This window comes from Microcebus murinus, chromosome 5 (assembly GCF_040939455.1).
Source record: "Microcebus murinus isolate Inina chromosome 5, M.murinus_Inina_mat1.0, whole genome shotgun sequence".
In the NCBI taxonomy this organism is placed as follows: Eukaryota; Metazoa; Chordata; class Mammalia; order Primates; family Cheirogaleidae; genus Microcebus; species Microcebus murinus.
The window spans coordinates 59,166,410-59,185,420 of NC_134108.1; the positions used below are offsets into that span (position 1 = coordinate 59,166,410).

Genomic DNA, 19,011 nt, shown 5'->3' on the forward strand with positions numbered 1-19,011 from the left:
GCATATCACATAGAAGAAAAGTACCTGTTTGTAAAAGAAATTCAAAGATTAAAAAGACCAAAAGAGTTGTAGATATATTAGTGCAGCTACTGTTTCTTAACCCTCTGCTGACCAAACACAAATTTGTAAAAACTCTCTCAGAGCTGGAAAAAAAGATTTTCATTTAGGAGAGGATGATATGGACAACGCTTTTTAAATATACATGAGAAATTCATTGTTTAAAATGCACATCAAAGAAGGAAACAATGCATTTTGTTGGGGAGATGGGAATACTGATGTAATATTTTTCAAATAGTAGTAAAGAGAAATATGGGTTATATTGTGAAAGCAGGAATGGTAAATTATGGTAGTTCTTAGGGATCAATGAGAGACCAAAGATTAAATATATCACTGAAAAAGGAATCAAAAATAGGGAAAAGTAGAAGGAGAAGGGAAATAGAAAATGAAGAAATATAAAGTATATCAATCATTTACTAAATGCTGGGTTAAATGTTCTTATTAAGCAACAAAAATTCTGATCAGGTTCAAAAGCAAAATTCAGTTATATGCAAGAGACCAAAAAATCTTGCAGACTTGGAAATTAAAAACCCATTCTTTACTAATCTGTGGATTAAAAAGGAAATCAAAGGAAAAGTACAAACTATCTAAAAAGCAATGCACAGGAAAACAGTTCATGACAAAAACATTAATGCCCAAAATGTCTTTTCAATAAGAAAAGTGAGTGGATGAATATTTCTGAGAGGAGAGGGAATGGACCTTCAATTCCTCTTCTGTGATTTTGAAAGTACCCTGGCCTCATGGTCCACATTTGCTAATCTGGTTCAGGACCCTCTGGATGTTCTCCTTCTAACTTCCCTTTAATCAAATCCTTTTGATCACTGCATCCATGATTCATCCTCAGAAGGTAAGAAAAGGAAGTGAACTATAAGAAACTTCATGTTTCTAAGTGCTTGCAGTTCCAGAAAGAACTGATGGGAGAATGGCTTAAAAAAAAAAGATGAAAATTTACTTTGGAATACCAATACTTTAGTATCAACAATGCTAAATAGCTTACATTTAGATCTCTTCCAATGTTCCTTTCTAAATCTAAAGAAATATTCCTTAGAAAGAAAATCTATAGCCACATGATTCAGAGCATGTGCCAAAATATAGATGAAGATGATATAATAAAGCTTAAACTAATGTTTGATCCATGTTTGATAGATAACCAGAATATATTAAATTTAAATGATTTTTTAAAAATCTGGCACCATTTGGAACTACACTTTTCGATAGACATATAATGTAAGCCAGAAATGTAATGTAAATTCTCTAGAAGACACATGCAAACAAGTAAAAAAAGAAGTGAAATTAAGCCAGGGATGGTAGCACAAGCCTGTAGTCCCAGCAACTCGGGATGCTGAGGCTGGAAGATGCCTTGAGCGCAGAAGTTCAGAAGCAGCTTGGGCAACATAGAAAGACCCCTTCTATAAAATAAAGGGGGAAAAAAGAAAGAAAGAGATGAAGTTAGCTTTAATTATATATTTTTAACCCACTATATCTCAAATATTATTTCAAGGTATAATCAATATTAAAAGTGATTCATGATATGCTTTTTATTCTTTTTGTACTGTCTTCAAAATTCAGTGTATATTTTGATTTACAGCACATTTCACTTTGGGCAAACAACTTTTCAAGTGCTCAATAGTCACATGTGGCTAAAGCCTACCACATGGGACAGCAGAGATCTAGAACACTCAGAGAGAGATCCAAAGACCCAGTAGCAATTTCCAAACCCAGTCCCCTTAATTTGTTGGTCGACCAGTTAAAATTTTATATCTGTGTAGAACAAGCCTTCATACAGAGAACTTAGGCTGCTAAACTCTATTAGATCTTTTTGTGGCCAAAGACATTTCCTTGTCCTTGCAGAGTTTCCAATCAAAGTATATAGGTAAAACAGAGGAGAAAAATGTTCTGAATGTACATGAAGCAAAAGTCTTTGAAAATATATTTTAAGAGCAAGTTTGCATATAATGTTTAGAGTCTAGTTAAAAAATATCTTACTTTAGGGGATTTATATTGATGAAATTATAGAGAAATGCATGTAATTTATTTATATGGTAGTTACTAATCTACAATTTTTAATAACACAAACTTTTAAGTATCATTTGTGGAAAAGCACTATTTGTAACTGTGACATTCTACAGAGTCTGACCTATTTCCTTTTATTTGTTTGTTCTTAAATCTACTGGTAAATTATGTTTTCAGTTTGCTGATTATAGTATAAGGCTTAGTGTCTTAGAAAACATTCTTTATTTGTATGTAAATCAGTGCCAATTTAACTTCTCTAGGCCTGCTTGATACAGTCACCCTGAATGCCTCATTCATACAACAGAAACACATTAAAGGCATTCGGTGGGGTCTTGTTTTATCTTTTTCTACATTAATTTATCCACTGACTCCCTGGCCTGGTGTATGATAATTAGTCTTCATCCTAATACTTTCTTCTTTACCTTAGATGGTACACTCCATGCTTATATTCCCATTGACCAGAATTTTACTATTATGGGAATACAGTTCATATTTCTTAGAAATCCTTGTCAGATTGGAATCCCTATCATGGTTCTTCATGGTGAACTGCTTTGTGACATGTTTCCTACCAAGTGAAATATTTGAAAATTGCCAAGCAATTAATAAAATTAGCCTGTCTAAATTTCAGGTTTATAATAAAAAGCCAGACCTATATTAGGCTGTGTATGTTACAAAATAACGACAACACGGTAAAGAAAAAGAAAATGTACTTTTTAAAGTTCCATAGAAAATAATACAGATTTCAAACTTTTTGATACATTTCATATTTGTAGTTGTGGTTGAATTTAATATCTTGTATATATACTAACATATTCTTTTATAATTTGTCCTATATTTCATAGATATAATCCTATTATATAGAATATATTAAGAAGATATTACATATAGAATAAGTTGAGAAATTCACCACTCATTATATCTATGTAAACTTTATAAGGAATATTATCTTGGCTCATTATCACACATTTCAATTTTGCCACATGTTCAAACTCACTAAAAAGTAAGCATAAATTTTAATACCCTACAATAATATTTTGACTACATTCATATTTAAAGAGAAAAGCACTCATTGAATGAATAATGAGCATATAATCTTTCCTCACCAAAGGGAAAAATATAAATGGAAATGAATAGGATGACATAAATGTTTGTTAATTATATACATTTTTCTAGCTTTTAAAATGAATTCATATGCTTAATCAAAAGATGCTGACTTCATAAAATAAATATCTTTTAAAAAGAACTTATTTGAAATGGGAAAATGTGCTATTTATTCTAGAAAAATATTATAATGAATGTCATATTCACAGAAACTTTTGGGAGATTGGAGGGAAAAATATGAATAAAGTCCTCTGGGTAAAGAAAGAGGGTGCAAGGTAAGAAGATCTGGCAGGATGGATGGCAAGCCTAGTGGGCAGATTGTAAGGTAGAAAGAAGAGTCACATGCATGAAAAGGAGGAAAGGTGAGACAGGGTAAAAAGCCAATTAATTAGTGGATTAAAGGGTAAAATTCTGAGTTCTCAAACACAGGGGTGATAATATAGGCAGCTTGGGAAAGGATTAAAATAAAGAAGTGATAACAGTATTCAGTTAAGAGGGAAGGCTGTCAAAAATGTAAATAGGAAAAAAAAAGTAGAACAATGAAAACAAAAACCTGACATTTAATCAAGGGTTATAATAACTCAAAGAGGGGAAATGTGATGGTTTTAGCTGAAATTATTAACAGAAGACCAAGGCAGATGGAAAATTTGGTCCCAACTATAGGAAACCAAATGGACTGAAAAGGAGTACAGGGAAATAATCCATTTCATTTCCTGATTGCTTTCCTTGAATACATCATATTAGGCAATCAAAGCCTGACATCCACAATTAAATCTTTACTAGAGAGAGTACTGTTAAACTTGATATTTGATAATTCAAAGAGTGTGATATTTCAGAGAATCACACTTAAGCTAGTGTTAAAGTTTTCAATAGCTAATTTTTACTTAAATATTTATATAATCTAGTTTATATGGATATTACTACATTCATTAAAATATTTTTGGTAGTTCTTGAAATTAAAGGTTACTGTTTAAGGAGGAAATTTGGCCTTTGATTCATTTCCTAATATATGATTAAGTTAATGCTTTATTATTATCTACTTTCTAAGAGAAAATAACATTTTAAAAGTCTTTTCTAGCTATAACTTTAGATTTCACTGTATGATACATTCAACCATATTTTAGAAAGAAACATGTCACTACCAATTATTTCATGAAAAATGAGAATATAACATAAAAAAGCCAAAATGTTACCATTATAATTGTAGTTCTTGTTCTGACTACATTTCAAATAACTTTTTACAATGTAAAAATAATATTTAGTCAACCAGGATTCTTATTATTGATGTAACATCACATTTTTCAATTAAAATGACAAATTCAGAATAATTTAGAAAAGGTTAGTGACCAAGATAGAAGTGGCAAATTGTGATGATTTGACTTTAAAATGTTTCAAGCTATTATATAGTGTATACACATAAAGTAGTATTAAGTAAAAATTTAAACATCATCTTAATAACAAATTACATATGATTAAAATGTAAATGTACTACGATTTAAAATATTTTCTTGCCAGCAGCTTCTAGAGCAGCCTCTCATAAAATATGATTAAAACACACATGTGAAATAGAAAACATAAAAACTAAAAACAAACTAATATTAAAGCTGACACTAAGATCACATCAAGGAATGCCAAAGCTACACCTTAGGTAATGATAATAGCTGGGGAAAAAATGTGAAATTCATTTTTTTTCAAGTGTCTCTTCTGATTCAGTGACACAGAAACTATAAAACTAGAAAATTAGGAAACTTGTTGTTCTACTCCCAAAATACACACCTTTTGAACTGAATGAAGAATTTCCCAATGAATTAAACAAGAGAATCTTTTTTATTCTTCATGATAGCCCAAATAAGACCTCTCAAAAAATGCATATTCTAGAGTAGAGTTTTAGAGGCATGACAACAAATGGACATTTTGGTAATAACTTTGAATTATAACAATAACAATCCTAAAACCTTTGTAAGCCATCTGGTAAAAACAACAAAAAATTAACTACAATGAAACAAACAAAGATCAGGCTGGCCTCAGACTTCTCCTTTATAGCCTTAAATGCTGGAAGGAACTGGAGCAATAGCAAAGTTTTGAGATGGAAATGGGGTAATTCAAACAATTCAGTCTTACACTAAATTATATTTTATGTGTCCAAGCATATGAAAACCGCTTTCAGAGAAGAAAAATTCCCTGTACCACTGGAAAAAAAAATTCTTGGAGACATACTCCAAAATACCAGGAAATAAAACAAAACAAAAATTAAAAATATTAAAGTCAGAGTTATATTTCAATAGTATTCTGTAAAATTCCATAGTCCAAAACATCCACATGCTGGACATATTACAATCAAACATTCTACAATACATTAATAAGCTCACAAGAACTTAGAGAAAATCCTTATGTATCAGGAAAGAATTAAGAGTAAATTGAAAACACAAAAGGGTGAATTTAAACAATGGTATTTACTTTGAAGCAAACAGATACAGAAAGCTTTAAAATAGAAAAATAAATAATCTCCCCTGAAAATGTGTAGTTTTAGACCTGCTCACATAAAAGTCTGCTATTCAATTCATACTAGCCCCTAGTTAGGGATCACCAGGCTAAAAAATTCAATTGCAATATCTCTAGTTGGTAACACCCTCTAACCCTAGGAGAGGCAAAATGTGAACAGAGCTAACTGGTAAAAGGAAACAGAGTGGATCTGGGAGGGTCATCAACAGTAATCCACAGTTACTGGACATGATTTAAAGCACTGAGATTCTCCTTATTCAGATTCAGATTTTATTAATAAATGTCCAATTTCAATAAAAAAGTGTCTGTTCATAGGATCATAACAATAAACTATTGAATTTAAAATAATCCCATATTTGAAATTATTAGAAAATCACAGGGAAATACCTATGGAACTTCTTGCATCACACAAAATGCTTTCAAATTATGAAGGATGGTCTAATTATTCATACTGATATTGGCAAGCAAAGAAAAATACCAAATTAAAAGTGAAATTACCTATATGTTGAAGGATTTCAGTATAATTATAATACTAAGAAAGATGATGATTATAAAATAATACCTATTACACTCAACTATAAAATTTAAAATATTTAATAAGATTTGTGATTGAAAGAATCAGAATTGTAAAAGAACTCATACCAGTAACTCCAGAACAGTGATTCTTATCACTAGCTCATCTCTAGACTGCAGAGATCATCTACTATAAGGCTAACTAACTCAAAAACTATTCACCTGAATCAATAATTTTTATTTTTGTTACATTTTCCCAAGATTTTCAAGAAAATATTTTGGTAGTATAGGATAATTCTAAATATATAGTTTGGAAATTAACTCTTATATCCGTTGGCCTATTAAACAAAAACATTGGTTTCAGAATAATGGGGAACCACTTATTACAATGTGAAGTGTTCCAAGTTTTATATTTGTATTAACAACCTTATGCATAGATATTATTTGTATTCCCAATTTATCAAAAAGGATACTGAAGCAAAGAGGAAATAAGTAAGTTTTGCAATCATATAGCTTACAAGTGGTAGAACCAGGCTATAAACTCAGGCAGTTTCACCCCGGAGCACATACTTTTAATTTTAATAAAATACTGCTTTGAAAAACTGTGAGTAATAAGCAACTAGAAATAAAGAGCTTTTAAAAGTAAGAATTAGAATAACTCAAATATCACATGACCTGGAAGAAATTTTTTAGTAGATGGGTTGACAACATTTTCACAGCAATTAACTTATGGTTTTAATAATGCAGAATGTAGCTTCCATAGTTGTAAATTGACAATAAACTAATTTTCTCTAATACATATGAAATATAAATTTTATTTCTAAAATTTAAGCTACTTTGCAAATATTAGAAGAGAGGCTGCTGGATTTCTATAGGAAACAATAAATACATAAGGCTGAAACTCTCCATAACATCCTAAAAGACAGACAGACAGACAGACACACAGACGTACACACAGGAAATGCGGGCGGGGGGAGAGAAGGATAGTAAATAATATCAATTCATAATCCATGCCTACATTATGGCTGAATGTCTGATAATTAAAAGTCTTCAAATTATATGTCAAAAGGAAAATACATGAAACCAAAACTAATAGTAGGACTCAAACCTGTATGAAAAGTCAGGTGGAATTGCATGGAAAAGAGAAGAGGGACTCAAGGGACTTATCTCAGGTGCACCTGAGATCAATTCACCCCAAGAAAAAGAATCTTAGATTAAATAAGTAATATTGAGAATAGCTCTGCTATCAGGTAGATTAGATAACTGACTGTTGGGGAATCAAAAGGAAGGAACTTAAAGAGGCATCTGATTAGAGATGGTAGTTATAGGAAGGGAAAGTGTTGCTTAAAAGCTTGTTGGTAATAATAAAGAGAGAAACAAGTAGTAGAAATTAAAAGCCTACAGAAACACAAGAAAATTACAGAATCAAATGCACACAACACTTTTTCTAAAAAGTAAGATCTCTTAAATAAATGATACTTCACAATAATAATTGAAGAGAGCACACATGAGCTAGCGAATTTAGTAAGCTACCCATGCTATTACTGGTCAGGTAAAGTAAAAAAAATTTAAAAAGCAATATTAAATGTCAGAAACATCCATCAAAGCTACTATAAAAATAAAATAGAAAATGAGACTAGTATTGTTCTAGTTAATCAAATTTCTCCCTAAAACAATCTTGAAGAACAGAAGACTTGTAGCCTAATACCCTCATCAAAAACAAATAGCCTTATAGTCATTTTCAGATATTAAACAATTACCTTCAAATCAGAAATTTTAAGACTTAGGTGAAAAAATATGAAAATGTAAAACAAGACTTAAGCAACCCCAGGAAAGAACAGAAGAAAAAGACAAAATCGCATTGAAAATAAAGACTAAATTAAAACATAACTAAGGTAGAATATATTTAACTGAAAATGTAATAAGGAGTCTTTAGATGATGAGCAAAAACAACTAAGAGAATGAAAATGAAATGAAGAGGTAAAAAGGCTAAGAAAGTAAAAAATATAGAAGATAGAATTAGACTGTCCAATACTCATATAATTGAAGTCCATGACAAAAAACCCAAACCAACAGAATAAGACTAATATTTAAAACTATAATCCAAACAAACTTTTCAGAAGTAAAAGAAAACATGAGCCTCTAGTGCATGCACTTAAAAACTTAATCTGAAATGGTCAATTTAGACATAAAGTAAGAAAAGTATTAGAATTTAAAGATAAAATAAATCTTTAAAGTGTCCAGACAAAAAGATCAAGAAAAGAATAAAAAGTTGGAATAAGATTCTCACGTGAAATACAAAGCAAGACAATAGCATAGCAAAGCAATATTTTCAAGAAATTCCGGGGGGAAAGTAAGCTGCCCTTCAAATATAAAGCCTATATAAAAACAATTTTAAGTGTGCAAGATTTCATGGGATATTATGTCTAGAAGCCCATCTCTGGAAATCTGTAGTAGAAGCTTCATTCAACATGGAGATATCTACAGGAATGTCACAGAATAACCGATGATAATAATTTAATATATTTAATTGCATATATAAAATGAAAAACAAAATAAGGAAAAACTCTGTGGACAAATGTATAAGAATGTAAATGTTATGTGTTCTGGTAAACATAAATAATGTCACTAAACAAATGAGAGAAATGTAAGACAGAAAAAAGAAATCAAATAAGCTTATTAATCATTAAATAAGAGGGAGTAAAAGTATGTGTCATTTAAAGCTAAAAAACCAAAAGGTAGAAGCCTAAATATATATAATACAGATTTCAAATAAATATTACACAAAATGTACATTGTATTCGCCATATATATAATATAAAATGATATAACAGTTGACATAAACAAGACTAGTAATATTAGTTAATGTGAATGTTCATAATATAGTTATTAAAAGAAAATATTTCTAGGTTGGATTACAAAATAAAACTCAATGCTACATTGCATTCCAGAGAAAAATTTAAAACAAAATGATTCAGAAAGGCTAAAAATAAAGGGATGGGCAACAGTATACCAGCATATTGCAAAAAAAAAAAAAAAAAAATGTAGAAAGCAGTGGTTGAGATACTGATAATAGACAAGGTACAATCTAGGCCAAAAAGCATTAAGTGATATATTTTCAAATGACAGCTTTATAATATAAAAGTCATAATTCACAATGAAGATATGAATTATCAATTTCTATGCAACAAATAACAGATGACCAACTTCAGAAAGCAAAACTACAGATGATGGTAGCATAAATAAGAAAAACATATTATCTAAAGATTTTAACCCCCATTCTCTACCAGAGAAGTGGAAGAAATAAATAAAAATATAAAAAATCATAATCAATGAAATGACAGATGATAGATATATAGGTAGGTAGATGGATACACAGATAGAGATAGAGAGAGATATATTCAACCTCATATCTCAAAAAATAAACATTTTTCTAAGGCACACATGGAACATTCATGAAAACTGAACACACCTCAAATATATTTCATGTTTGGTTCCAGACCACTCCAATAAAGCAAATATTGCAATAAAGAAAATCACATAAATTTTCAGTTTCTCAGTACATATAAAAGTTATGTTTATACTACACTGTGGACTCTTAAGTGTGATATAGCATTATGTCTAAAAAAAGTACCTACCTTGATTTAAAAATAATTTACTACTAAAGAAAGGTAATAATTATCTGAGCCTTTAGTGAGTTGTAATCTTTGCTCCTCCATAAGAAGCAATTCCTCATCCCTTAAAGTTTTATCATGAGATTACAGCAATTCAGTCACATCTCTTCTCCATGTTTATAACTGCTGACTGATCAGAGTGGTAGTTCCTGAAGGTTACAGTGAATGTGGCAATTTCTTAAAATATGACAACAATAAAGTTTGCTGCATGGATTAACTCTTCCTTTCACAAAAGATTTCTCTGTAGCATGTGATATAGTCACAAGCTGCATTAGCTAATAAGAGAGCCTATCCTTTGAGGCTTTGAAGCTAGGCATTACCTTCTCCTCTAGCAAAGAAAGTCTTAGATAGCATCTTCTTCCAATAAAAGGCTGTTTTTTCTATGTGGAAAATCTATTATTTAGTGTAGCCACCTTAATCAAAATGATCTTAGCTAGATCTTCTGGATAATTTACTGCACCTTCTCTGTCAGAACTTGCTACTTCACTTTCCCCTTTTATGTTATGGAGACAGCTTCTTTCCCTAAACCTCATAAACCAAACTCTGCTAGCTGCCAACTTTTCTTCTGCAACTTCCTTAGCTCTCACTCTCCATAGAACTGAAGAGAGTTAGGGCCTCCTCTGAATTAGGCTTTGGTTTAAGGGAATATTGTGGCTGTTTTCATCCTATCCAGATCACTAAAATTTTCTCCTTATCAGTAATAAGGCTGCTTCTCCTTTTTATCATTTGAATGTTCCCTGGAATAACACTTTTTATTTTCTTTCAAGAACTTTTCCTTTGAATTCACAACTTTGTTAACTGGTTCATGAGGCCTGGCTTTCAGACTATCTGGGCTTTCAATATCCCTTCCTCACTAAGCTTAATCATTTTTAGTTTTTGAATTAAAATGAGAGATGTGTGACTCTTCCTTTCACCTGAACACTTAGAGGCTAATAATTGGCCTAATTTCTAAATCATTGTGTCTCAGGGAATATAGAAGCTTAAGGAGAAGGGAGAGAGATGGGAGAATGGCTGGTCAGTAGAGCAGTCAGAAAACATACAACATTTATTAATGGTTTGCCATCTTATATGATCACAGTTCATGACACCTCAAAATAATTACAGAACAATAGTATCATGAAAGATCACTGATCATAAATCACCATAACATATATGATAATAATGAAAAATTAAAATATTGTAAGAATTATCAAAATGTAACTAACACAGAGACAGAAAGTGAGCACATGCTGTTAGAAAAATGGCATCAATGGACTTGTTTGACACAGGATTGCCACTTAATTTATATTAAAAAAAACAGTATCTGTGAAGCATAATAAAGCAAAATACAATAAAATGAAGTATATCTGTATATTAAACCATTACAAAAATCTCAATAAGTTCTATAAAGAAGGAATGATACAAATTGACCACAATGCCATCCAATTTAAAAATTATAACATTTTTAAGGCCATTCTAAATGGAATTTTAAAATCCTCTATTACGTAATTCTTGAACAAAAGGAAAAAGACCAAAATAAATTTACAGGTATTTAAAAAAAATTAAACTTGAAGGGGCTACCACTACATATGTTTGGGATAATCTGAGCACCCAAAAGAGTGATAATGATGACAGATGATAACACATCAAATATAAAAAGAGATTCTTTAAATGTATAATGTTATTATATTTTAAAAAATAAAAAAGATGGGGAAGAGAAAATTATTCCTTAAAGAAGGTCTATTAGTAAAGGTAAAATGAATGATATAAATAGAAAATAATAAATTTGCGAGCACTAATGTAATAACTTATGTGAGTAAAGATCATCATAAATGCCAAAAATACTGAATAAAATTGCATTAAGAACAAGATACTCATACAATCTTAAAGCATCACCCTCAGTTATCTACCAATTGCAAGAGAAAAGGTTACCTTTTCAATAGAAGAATCTGAGACACCACTTTAATCAAATAATTAAATAATGAAGCATTGCCAATAATAGAACAAGTCAATATTATTGATATGATACACTGAGAAGGACAAAAGATCACCCATTTAGTATTCTTGACAAAAAATATTTAACATGATTCTTAAAATATGTAAATAATCAGTGGGACATTATACAAAATAACTGGCATGTACTTTTCAAAAGTCTGAAAGTCATGAAAGACAAGAGACTACTCTAGATTAAGAAAAAAATAAGCCAAGATAACTAAGTATACTGAATGATCCTTGATTGAATCTTGAGTTGAAAAATAAATTGCTTCTCAGCCTTTTGGCTAAGATCAAGTGTAATATCTTATCAATATAATATCTTATCAGTTTAATATCTGATATGTCCTCTATCTAAGGACAATATATTATTAACAATCCATTGACAGTACTGGACAGATCATTGAAGCAGAAAATGAATAAAGAAACACTGGACTTAAACAGGACTCTAGAAAATATGGACCCAACAGACATTTACAGAACATTCTACCTAAAAAGTACTGAATATACATTTTGGTCATTAGCACGTGGGGCATTTTCCAAGATTGATTATAATTTAGGCCACAAAACAAGTCTCAGAAAATTCAAAAAAATCCAAAATCCTACCATGTATATTCTCAGAGCACAGTGGAATAAACCAGAAATTGATTCCAAAAGAAATATTCCAATGTACACAAAGTAATGGAAATTAAACAACCTGCTGCTAAACAATCCTTAGGTTAATGATGAAATTAAGATGGAAATCAAAAGATTCCTTGAATTGAATGACAAAGGGGGCACAAGATATCAAAATCTATGGCACACAGTAAAAGCAGCTTTAAGGGTAAAAGTTCATAGCCTTGAATGCCCACATCAGAATGAAAGATCACAAATTAACAACCTAATGTCACATCTCAAGGAACTAGAAATGAAAGAGTGAACCAAACCCAAAGCCAGCAAAAGAAAAGATATAACAAAGCTCAGAGCAGAACTAAACAAAATGGAAAATAAAACAAAACAAAAAATATGAAGAATCAATGAAACAAAAAGTTGGTTCTTTGAAAAGATAAACAAAATCAATAGACCACTAGCCAGATTAATCAGAAATATAAGAGAAAAGGGTAAAATAACCTCAATCAGAAATGTAAAAGGGAACTTGACAACTGATATTGCAGAAATACCAAAATATCAGCTATGAATAATATGAAAAACTCTATGCAAAGAAACTAGAAAACCTAAAGGAAATGGATAAATTCTTGGAAACACACAGACTCCCAGGCCTAAATCAGGAAATAATAGAAACCCTGAACAGATCAATAATGAAAAGAGAGATTTAAGCAGTAATAACCCCCACACACAAAACAAAGGCCCACACTAAATGGATTCATAGCCAAATTCTACCAAACCAACAAAGAAGAACTGGTACCTATTCTACAGAAACTATTCTATAACATCAAGAAGAAGGGAATCCTCCTTAATTCATTTTATGAAGTCAATAACACCTTGATACCCAAGCCAGGAAAGGAGACAACTAAAAAAGAAAACTACAGACCAATATCCTTTATAAATACAGATGCAAAAATCCTAAACAAAATATTAACAAGCTGAATTCAACGGCACATCAAAAAGATAATCCACCATGATCAAGTGGGTTTCATCTCAGAGTTGCAAAGATGGTTTAACATATGCAAATCAATAAATGTGATTAAACACATAAAATAAAATAAAAAGATTACATAATCATCTTGATATATGCACAAAAAGAATTTGATAAAATCTATCAACTTTTCATCATAAAAACCATCAACAAACTAGACATAGAAGGAACATACCTCAAAATTATAAAAGCTATTTATGAAAAACTCACAGCCAACATCATATTGAATGGGGAAAAGTTGAACTTATTTCCCCTAAGAACTGGAAAAAGACAAGGGTCACCACTCCTATTCAACATAGTGCTGGAAGTCCTAGCCAGAGCAATCAGACAAGAGAAGGAAATAAAGGGCATCCAAAAACAGGAAAGAGGAGGTCAAACGTTCCCTGTTTGCTGATGATATAATCTTGTATATAAAAACCCTAAAAGCTCCACTAAGACTACTGGAATTAGTAAATATTATAAATTCAGCGAAGTCTCAGGTTACAAAATTAATGTACACAAATCAATAGCATGTCTTTATACTAATAGCAGTCAAGTGGAGAGTCAAATCAAGGATTCGATATCATTTACAACAGCTACAAAGAAAATAAAATACCTAGAAAAATGCTTAACAAAGGAGGTTAAAGACATTAATGACCTCTACAAGGAGAACTACAAAATACTAATGAAAGAAATCACAGACAATACACACAAATGGAAAACCATTCCATGGTCAGGGATTGTTAGAATCAACATCATTAACATATCCATACAGCCCAAAGTGATTTACAGATTCAATGCAATTCCTATCAAAATAGCAGTATCATATCTCACAGATCTAGAGAAAATAATCCTAAGCTTTATTTCGAACCAAAAAGAGCCCCAGAATAGCCAAAGCAATCTTAAATAAAAGACAAATCTGGAGGCATCATGTTACCTGTCTCCAAATTATACTACAAAGCTATAGTAACCAAAACAGCATGTCACTGGTGTAAAAGTAGAGACAGATATCAATGAAGTAGAATACAGAACCCAGAAATAAATCTATCTACCTTCAACCAACTGATCTTTGACAAAGCATAACATATACTGGGAAAAGGATGCCCTATTCAATAAATGGTGCTGGGAAAACCTGATAGCCACATGTGGAAGAATGAAACAGGATCCCTATCTCTTGCCATATAAAAAAATTAACTCATAATGGATTAAAAAATTAAATGTAAGGCATGGAGCCATAAAAATTCTAGAAGGAATTATAGGAAAAAACTCTTTTAGACATCAGTCTAGGCAAAGAATTTATGACTAAGACCCCAAAGACAAATATAGATACAACAAAAATAAGTATATGTGACTTAATTAAATTAAAAACTTCTGCACAGCAAAGGAAATAAATAGAGTAAATAGACAACCTACAGAAAGGGAGAAAATATTCATAAACTATGCATCCAACAAAAGACTGATTTCCAGAATCTACAAAGAACTCAAACCAATCAGCAAGAAAAAGCAACCCATCAAAAATTGGGCAAAAGACATGAATAAAAGTTTTTCAAATGAAGATGGACAAATGGCCCACAAACATATGAAAAAATGCTCAACATCATTAACCATCAGAGAAATGCAAATTAAAATTACACTGAGATACCACATTAACCCTGTCAGAATGGCCATTATCAAAATGTTAAAAAACAATAGATGCCGGCATAGATGCAGAGAGAAAGGAATACTTATACACTATTGGGACTGCAAATTAGTGTAAACTCTATGGAAAACAGTATGGAGATTCCTCAAAGAAATAAATGTAGATCTACCATTCAATCCAGCAATGTGCTGCTGGGTATCCACTTAAAGGAAATAGAAGTCATTTTGTCACAAAGACACCAGCAGTTGAATGTTTATCATGGCACAATTCACAATTGCAAAGATGTGGAAGCAACCTAAGTGCCCTTCAATTCATGAGAGGATAAAGACAATGTGATATATATATATATATATATATATATATATATATATATATATATATATATATATATACACACACCGTGGAGTACTGGTCAGACATACAAAGAAATGAAATAATGTCACTTGCAGCAACATGGAGAGATCTGGAGACCATTACCTTAAGTGATGTATCTCAGGAATGGAAAACCAAACACCTTATGTTCTCACTAATAAATGGGAGATAATAGATGGGCATTCATGGGCACAAAGCAATATAAAGAATCAAGAATGGGGGAGGGAGAGAGGAGGATGTGAGATAAAAACTTACCTATTGGGAAGGTACAGTGAACATTATTCTGGTGATGGGCACACCAAAAGCCCTGACTTAAGCATTATACAAGATATCCATGTAATAAAAACACTTATACCGTCTTTAATAAATAAATAAATATACATATTTACCTTTCTTTAAAAAAAGAAAGAAAAATAAAACAACCATAAGAGATATTAACTGGTTTATTGGGAAAATTTTAATATTGGTTGATTTCAGGTACTATTCTCGCTACAATATTTTATGCTTTGGGTGTGACCACAGCACTAAAGTTATGAATAAAACTGTCTCTGTCTTGAGGACATAGATGTTGAAGTATTAATATTTAAGGATGAATTATCATGATGTCTGCAACTGATTTTTAAATGGTTCGGCAAATATCATGATAATTCACCCAAAGTATAAAATATTGTAGTGAGATAATTTCAAACCTAAATTCATCACTTGTTACAAAGAGAAAGTGAGATAGAGAATGCAAATTTGGTGAATTGGTAACAAGTGGTGAATTTAGATAAAAGGCATGTAAGTGTTCGTTATATAATTTTTCTAGTTTCCTGATAGGTTTGAAATTTTCCAAAGTAAAATCTTGGGAAAATAAAAGAAAAAAACTAATTTAGAATTAAGTAAAAATGTATTTATTTAGAAGAGTTGAGAAGTTATTTTCAGCTGTACAAAACTAAGATTATCTAAGGCATAATAATAAAATTATAGTCAAGTTATTTAACAGTCTTTTATCACCTAAAGAAGAATAATTAAAAAGAAAGCATGTCTGTTTGTTTACTTAAAGGAATATTCCTATCAGAAGTAAAAATATAATTATCTCATATGCTCCCTCATCCACCAAAAATGTGTAGTAATTCACAAGAATGTTGACTCTGAATGGTTCCAGAAAAGTATTGTAGATTTTGAGATAAAGAGAAGTTAAGCTAGGATCATAAATTTAATAATAGCAAAATCTATGTTGGCATTGGGGAACCCTAGTTTCAAGTTCTACCTCTATTACTCACTAAATATGGAGTCACCATTTAACTCTATAATATGAATATGAACAACTATGTCATTCCATGCTATGAAGAATTGTAGGTTAAATGATTGATACCATTTAATAACAAAATGCCTGGCTAGATTAGGGACTCCATAAATGTTAGTTGACTCTGAATCTGCTATTGCCTAATAAAATCAATGGTATAACTTTTTTGACACTTGAACTTGGTTTTTTTCCTATATTAATATAATCATTGGTGCTGCCTGTAAGAGAACACATTGAATTTTATGAGTTATATACTACCCATTAGAGATATATATTCAATTAAAATTTGTACAAAATAACAGTTCTTAAAAAGGCACAAGGCCATATGAAAACTAATAAGAAATTCTCATCCCTAATTGATACACAGTTTTTAATTAATGTATTTCTCTAATAGCTGTTCGGCTGTGACATTGGTGCTATTGAAATTAAAACATTATAAAATATTGTTATCATTCTAAATAAATATGCCTAAAAATAATTTTACCTCATATTTTCAAAGTAATATATTGAGTTCCATTATATTTCAATTTGGTAATTATTAGATCACTTCCAAACAACTCTAAATAGATATTTTCCCTTTTTACAGAAATATGCCTAAGTTATCAGAGCAGAGCCATCTTATTTATACATGAACAAAGCAGTTGGTACCCTATGTGGCACATTTTAGAAAATGTCATGGCAGAAAGATCTTCAGACCATTTGCCTTTTTATAAAGATTAACAAGAAGATGCTAACAGTCAATAATCCCACAGAAAGGACCAGCTGCTGAAAAGCCCCTCCCATCCTCAAAGATATTATAATCACGTGCATTTCTTTTAAACATGTTCCACTGTGAGAAGGTGTATAAAGGGAACAATGGGGGTGAGATAAAGATAAGCCCTCTAATTCACTATTTTTCCAGAAGTTATTACAGCAGATTATAGAGCCAGAGTCAAACAGTGCATTTGGGTGGCCGTGCTGTAGAGAAGACGCCTGCTCCCACTCATATTAAATACACACCAGACCCTGTTTGTAACCATTGATTTGTGTGACCGTCTTGTTTTATAATTGAGGAAGAAGAGAAAAGTTTAGCTGGGACCAGAAACCATCAAGTTGGGGGAGACAAGCATAATGAAGGATATGGCATCATTCCCTGCCTAACCCATTCAGGATCCAGAGGCAAAAGTGGGGAGGTGACAGAACTCTCTTATGAAGAGACTTACTGCAGTTCTGAGGAGGCCTGAGAGACTAAAGCCATTGGAATATTTTCATGAGAGTCTCTGGGTAACGGGGCACAAGTGCAATTCTGAGTTGGGTAGGGAGCCTTTCTCTCTGCTATTTCCCCACACTCTGCACTTCTGTGACACTCAGGGTTGGCAGATTTGTGGACACTGCCAGCCACACGTAGCAAAGGGAGATAGCCCACTGTCAGCATAGGCAGGAGGTGAAGCTCTGTGAAGTAGCTCTGTGGGTGTAGACTCCATCAGTGGAGAAGAACACAGGAGAAAAAAAATATTTCGTCATGTTAAAAAATTGGAACTATGACAAATGTGAGGCTCCCATCCCATTAATTTACACCATGTGCTGCTATTGGGTCAGTTTCTCTGAAAGTAACTTTTATCCCTTTTGTACATTTTTTAAGCAAGAATCTTTAGATGTTTCTGTACCATAGGATAAAGAAAACATTCTGATTATAACATTCTACAATGTGGCCTCCCCTAATTCCCATTAATTCTTTCTATGAATCTCATATAATTTAAATATGTTTGCTACTTCCTCCCTTCTCCTAGTCTCTCACCCTGAAGAAAGTGTATCATTTCCTGAACTGGGTATAGAAAACCTCCTGCATCCTCTCCTACAACGGCAGGTCAAGCACCATCAGTTCCATAAATGCTTCTCAGCCTTCAATTAACCACCTGGATCTACTGCTTCTCCCCAAATGTGACACAAATTGTCCACGTTCATATATTAGCATCGCAAATTTTAAAAAATATGGATTGAGACTTAATTATATGTTGTTTGGGAATATCTTCTTTTCTTGTTTTGATTTTCTATTTAGCCTTTGTATTTCATTTTTGTCTAACTTTCCCATTTAGAAAGTAAGTTTCTCGATGACAAGTTTTATGTTGTTTTCATCTTTGCATCTTCCACAGTGCTTAACACAGAGAGGTCCTCAGAAAATATTTTTGGTGACTAGATTAATTCATTTATCTAACATGATATGATATCAAGAAAAAAAAAGATGGAATATTTGGGATCACACTGCAGCACATTTGGAGAAGTTACC

The 19,011-nt window shown here is 31.5% G+C and overlaps 1 pseudogene; it reads left to right on the forward strand.

The window, feature by feature from the left end:
* Positions 1-12,098: 12,098 nt before the first annotated feature.
* On the forward strand, positions 12,099-12,214 carry LOC142871153 (uncharacterized; annotated as a pseudogene).
* Positions 12,215-19,011: the final 6,797 nt, after the last annotated feature.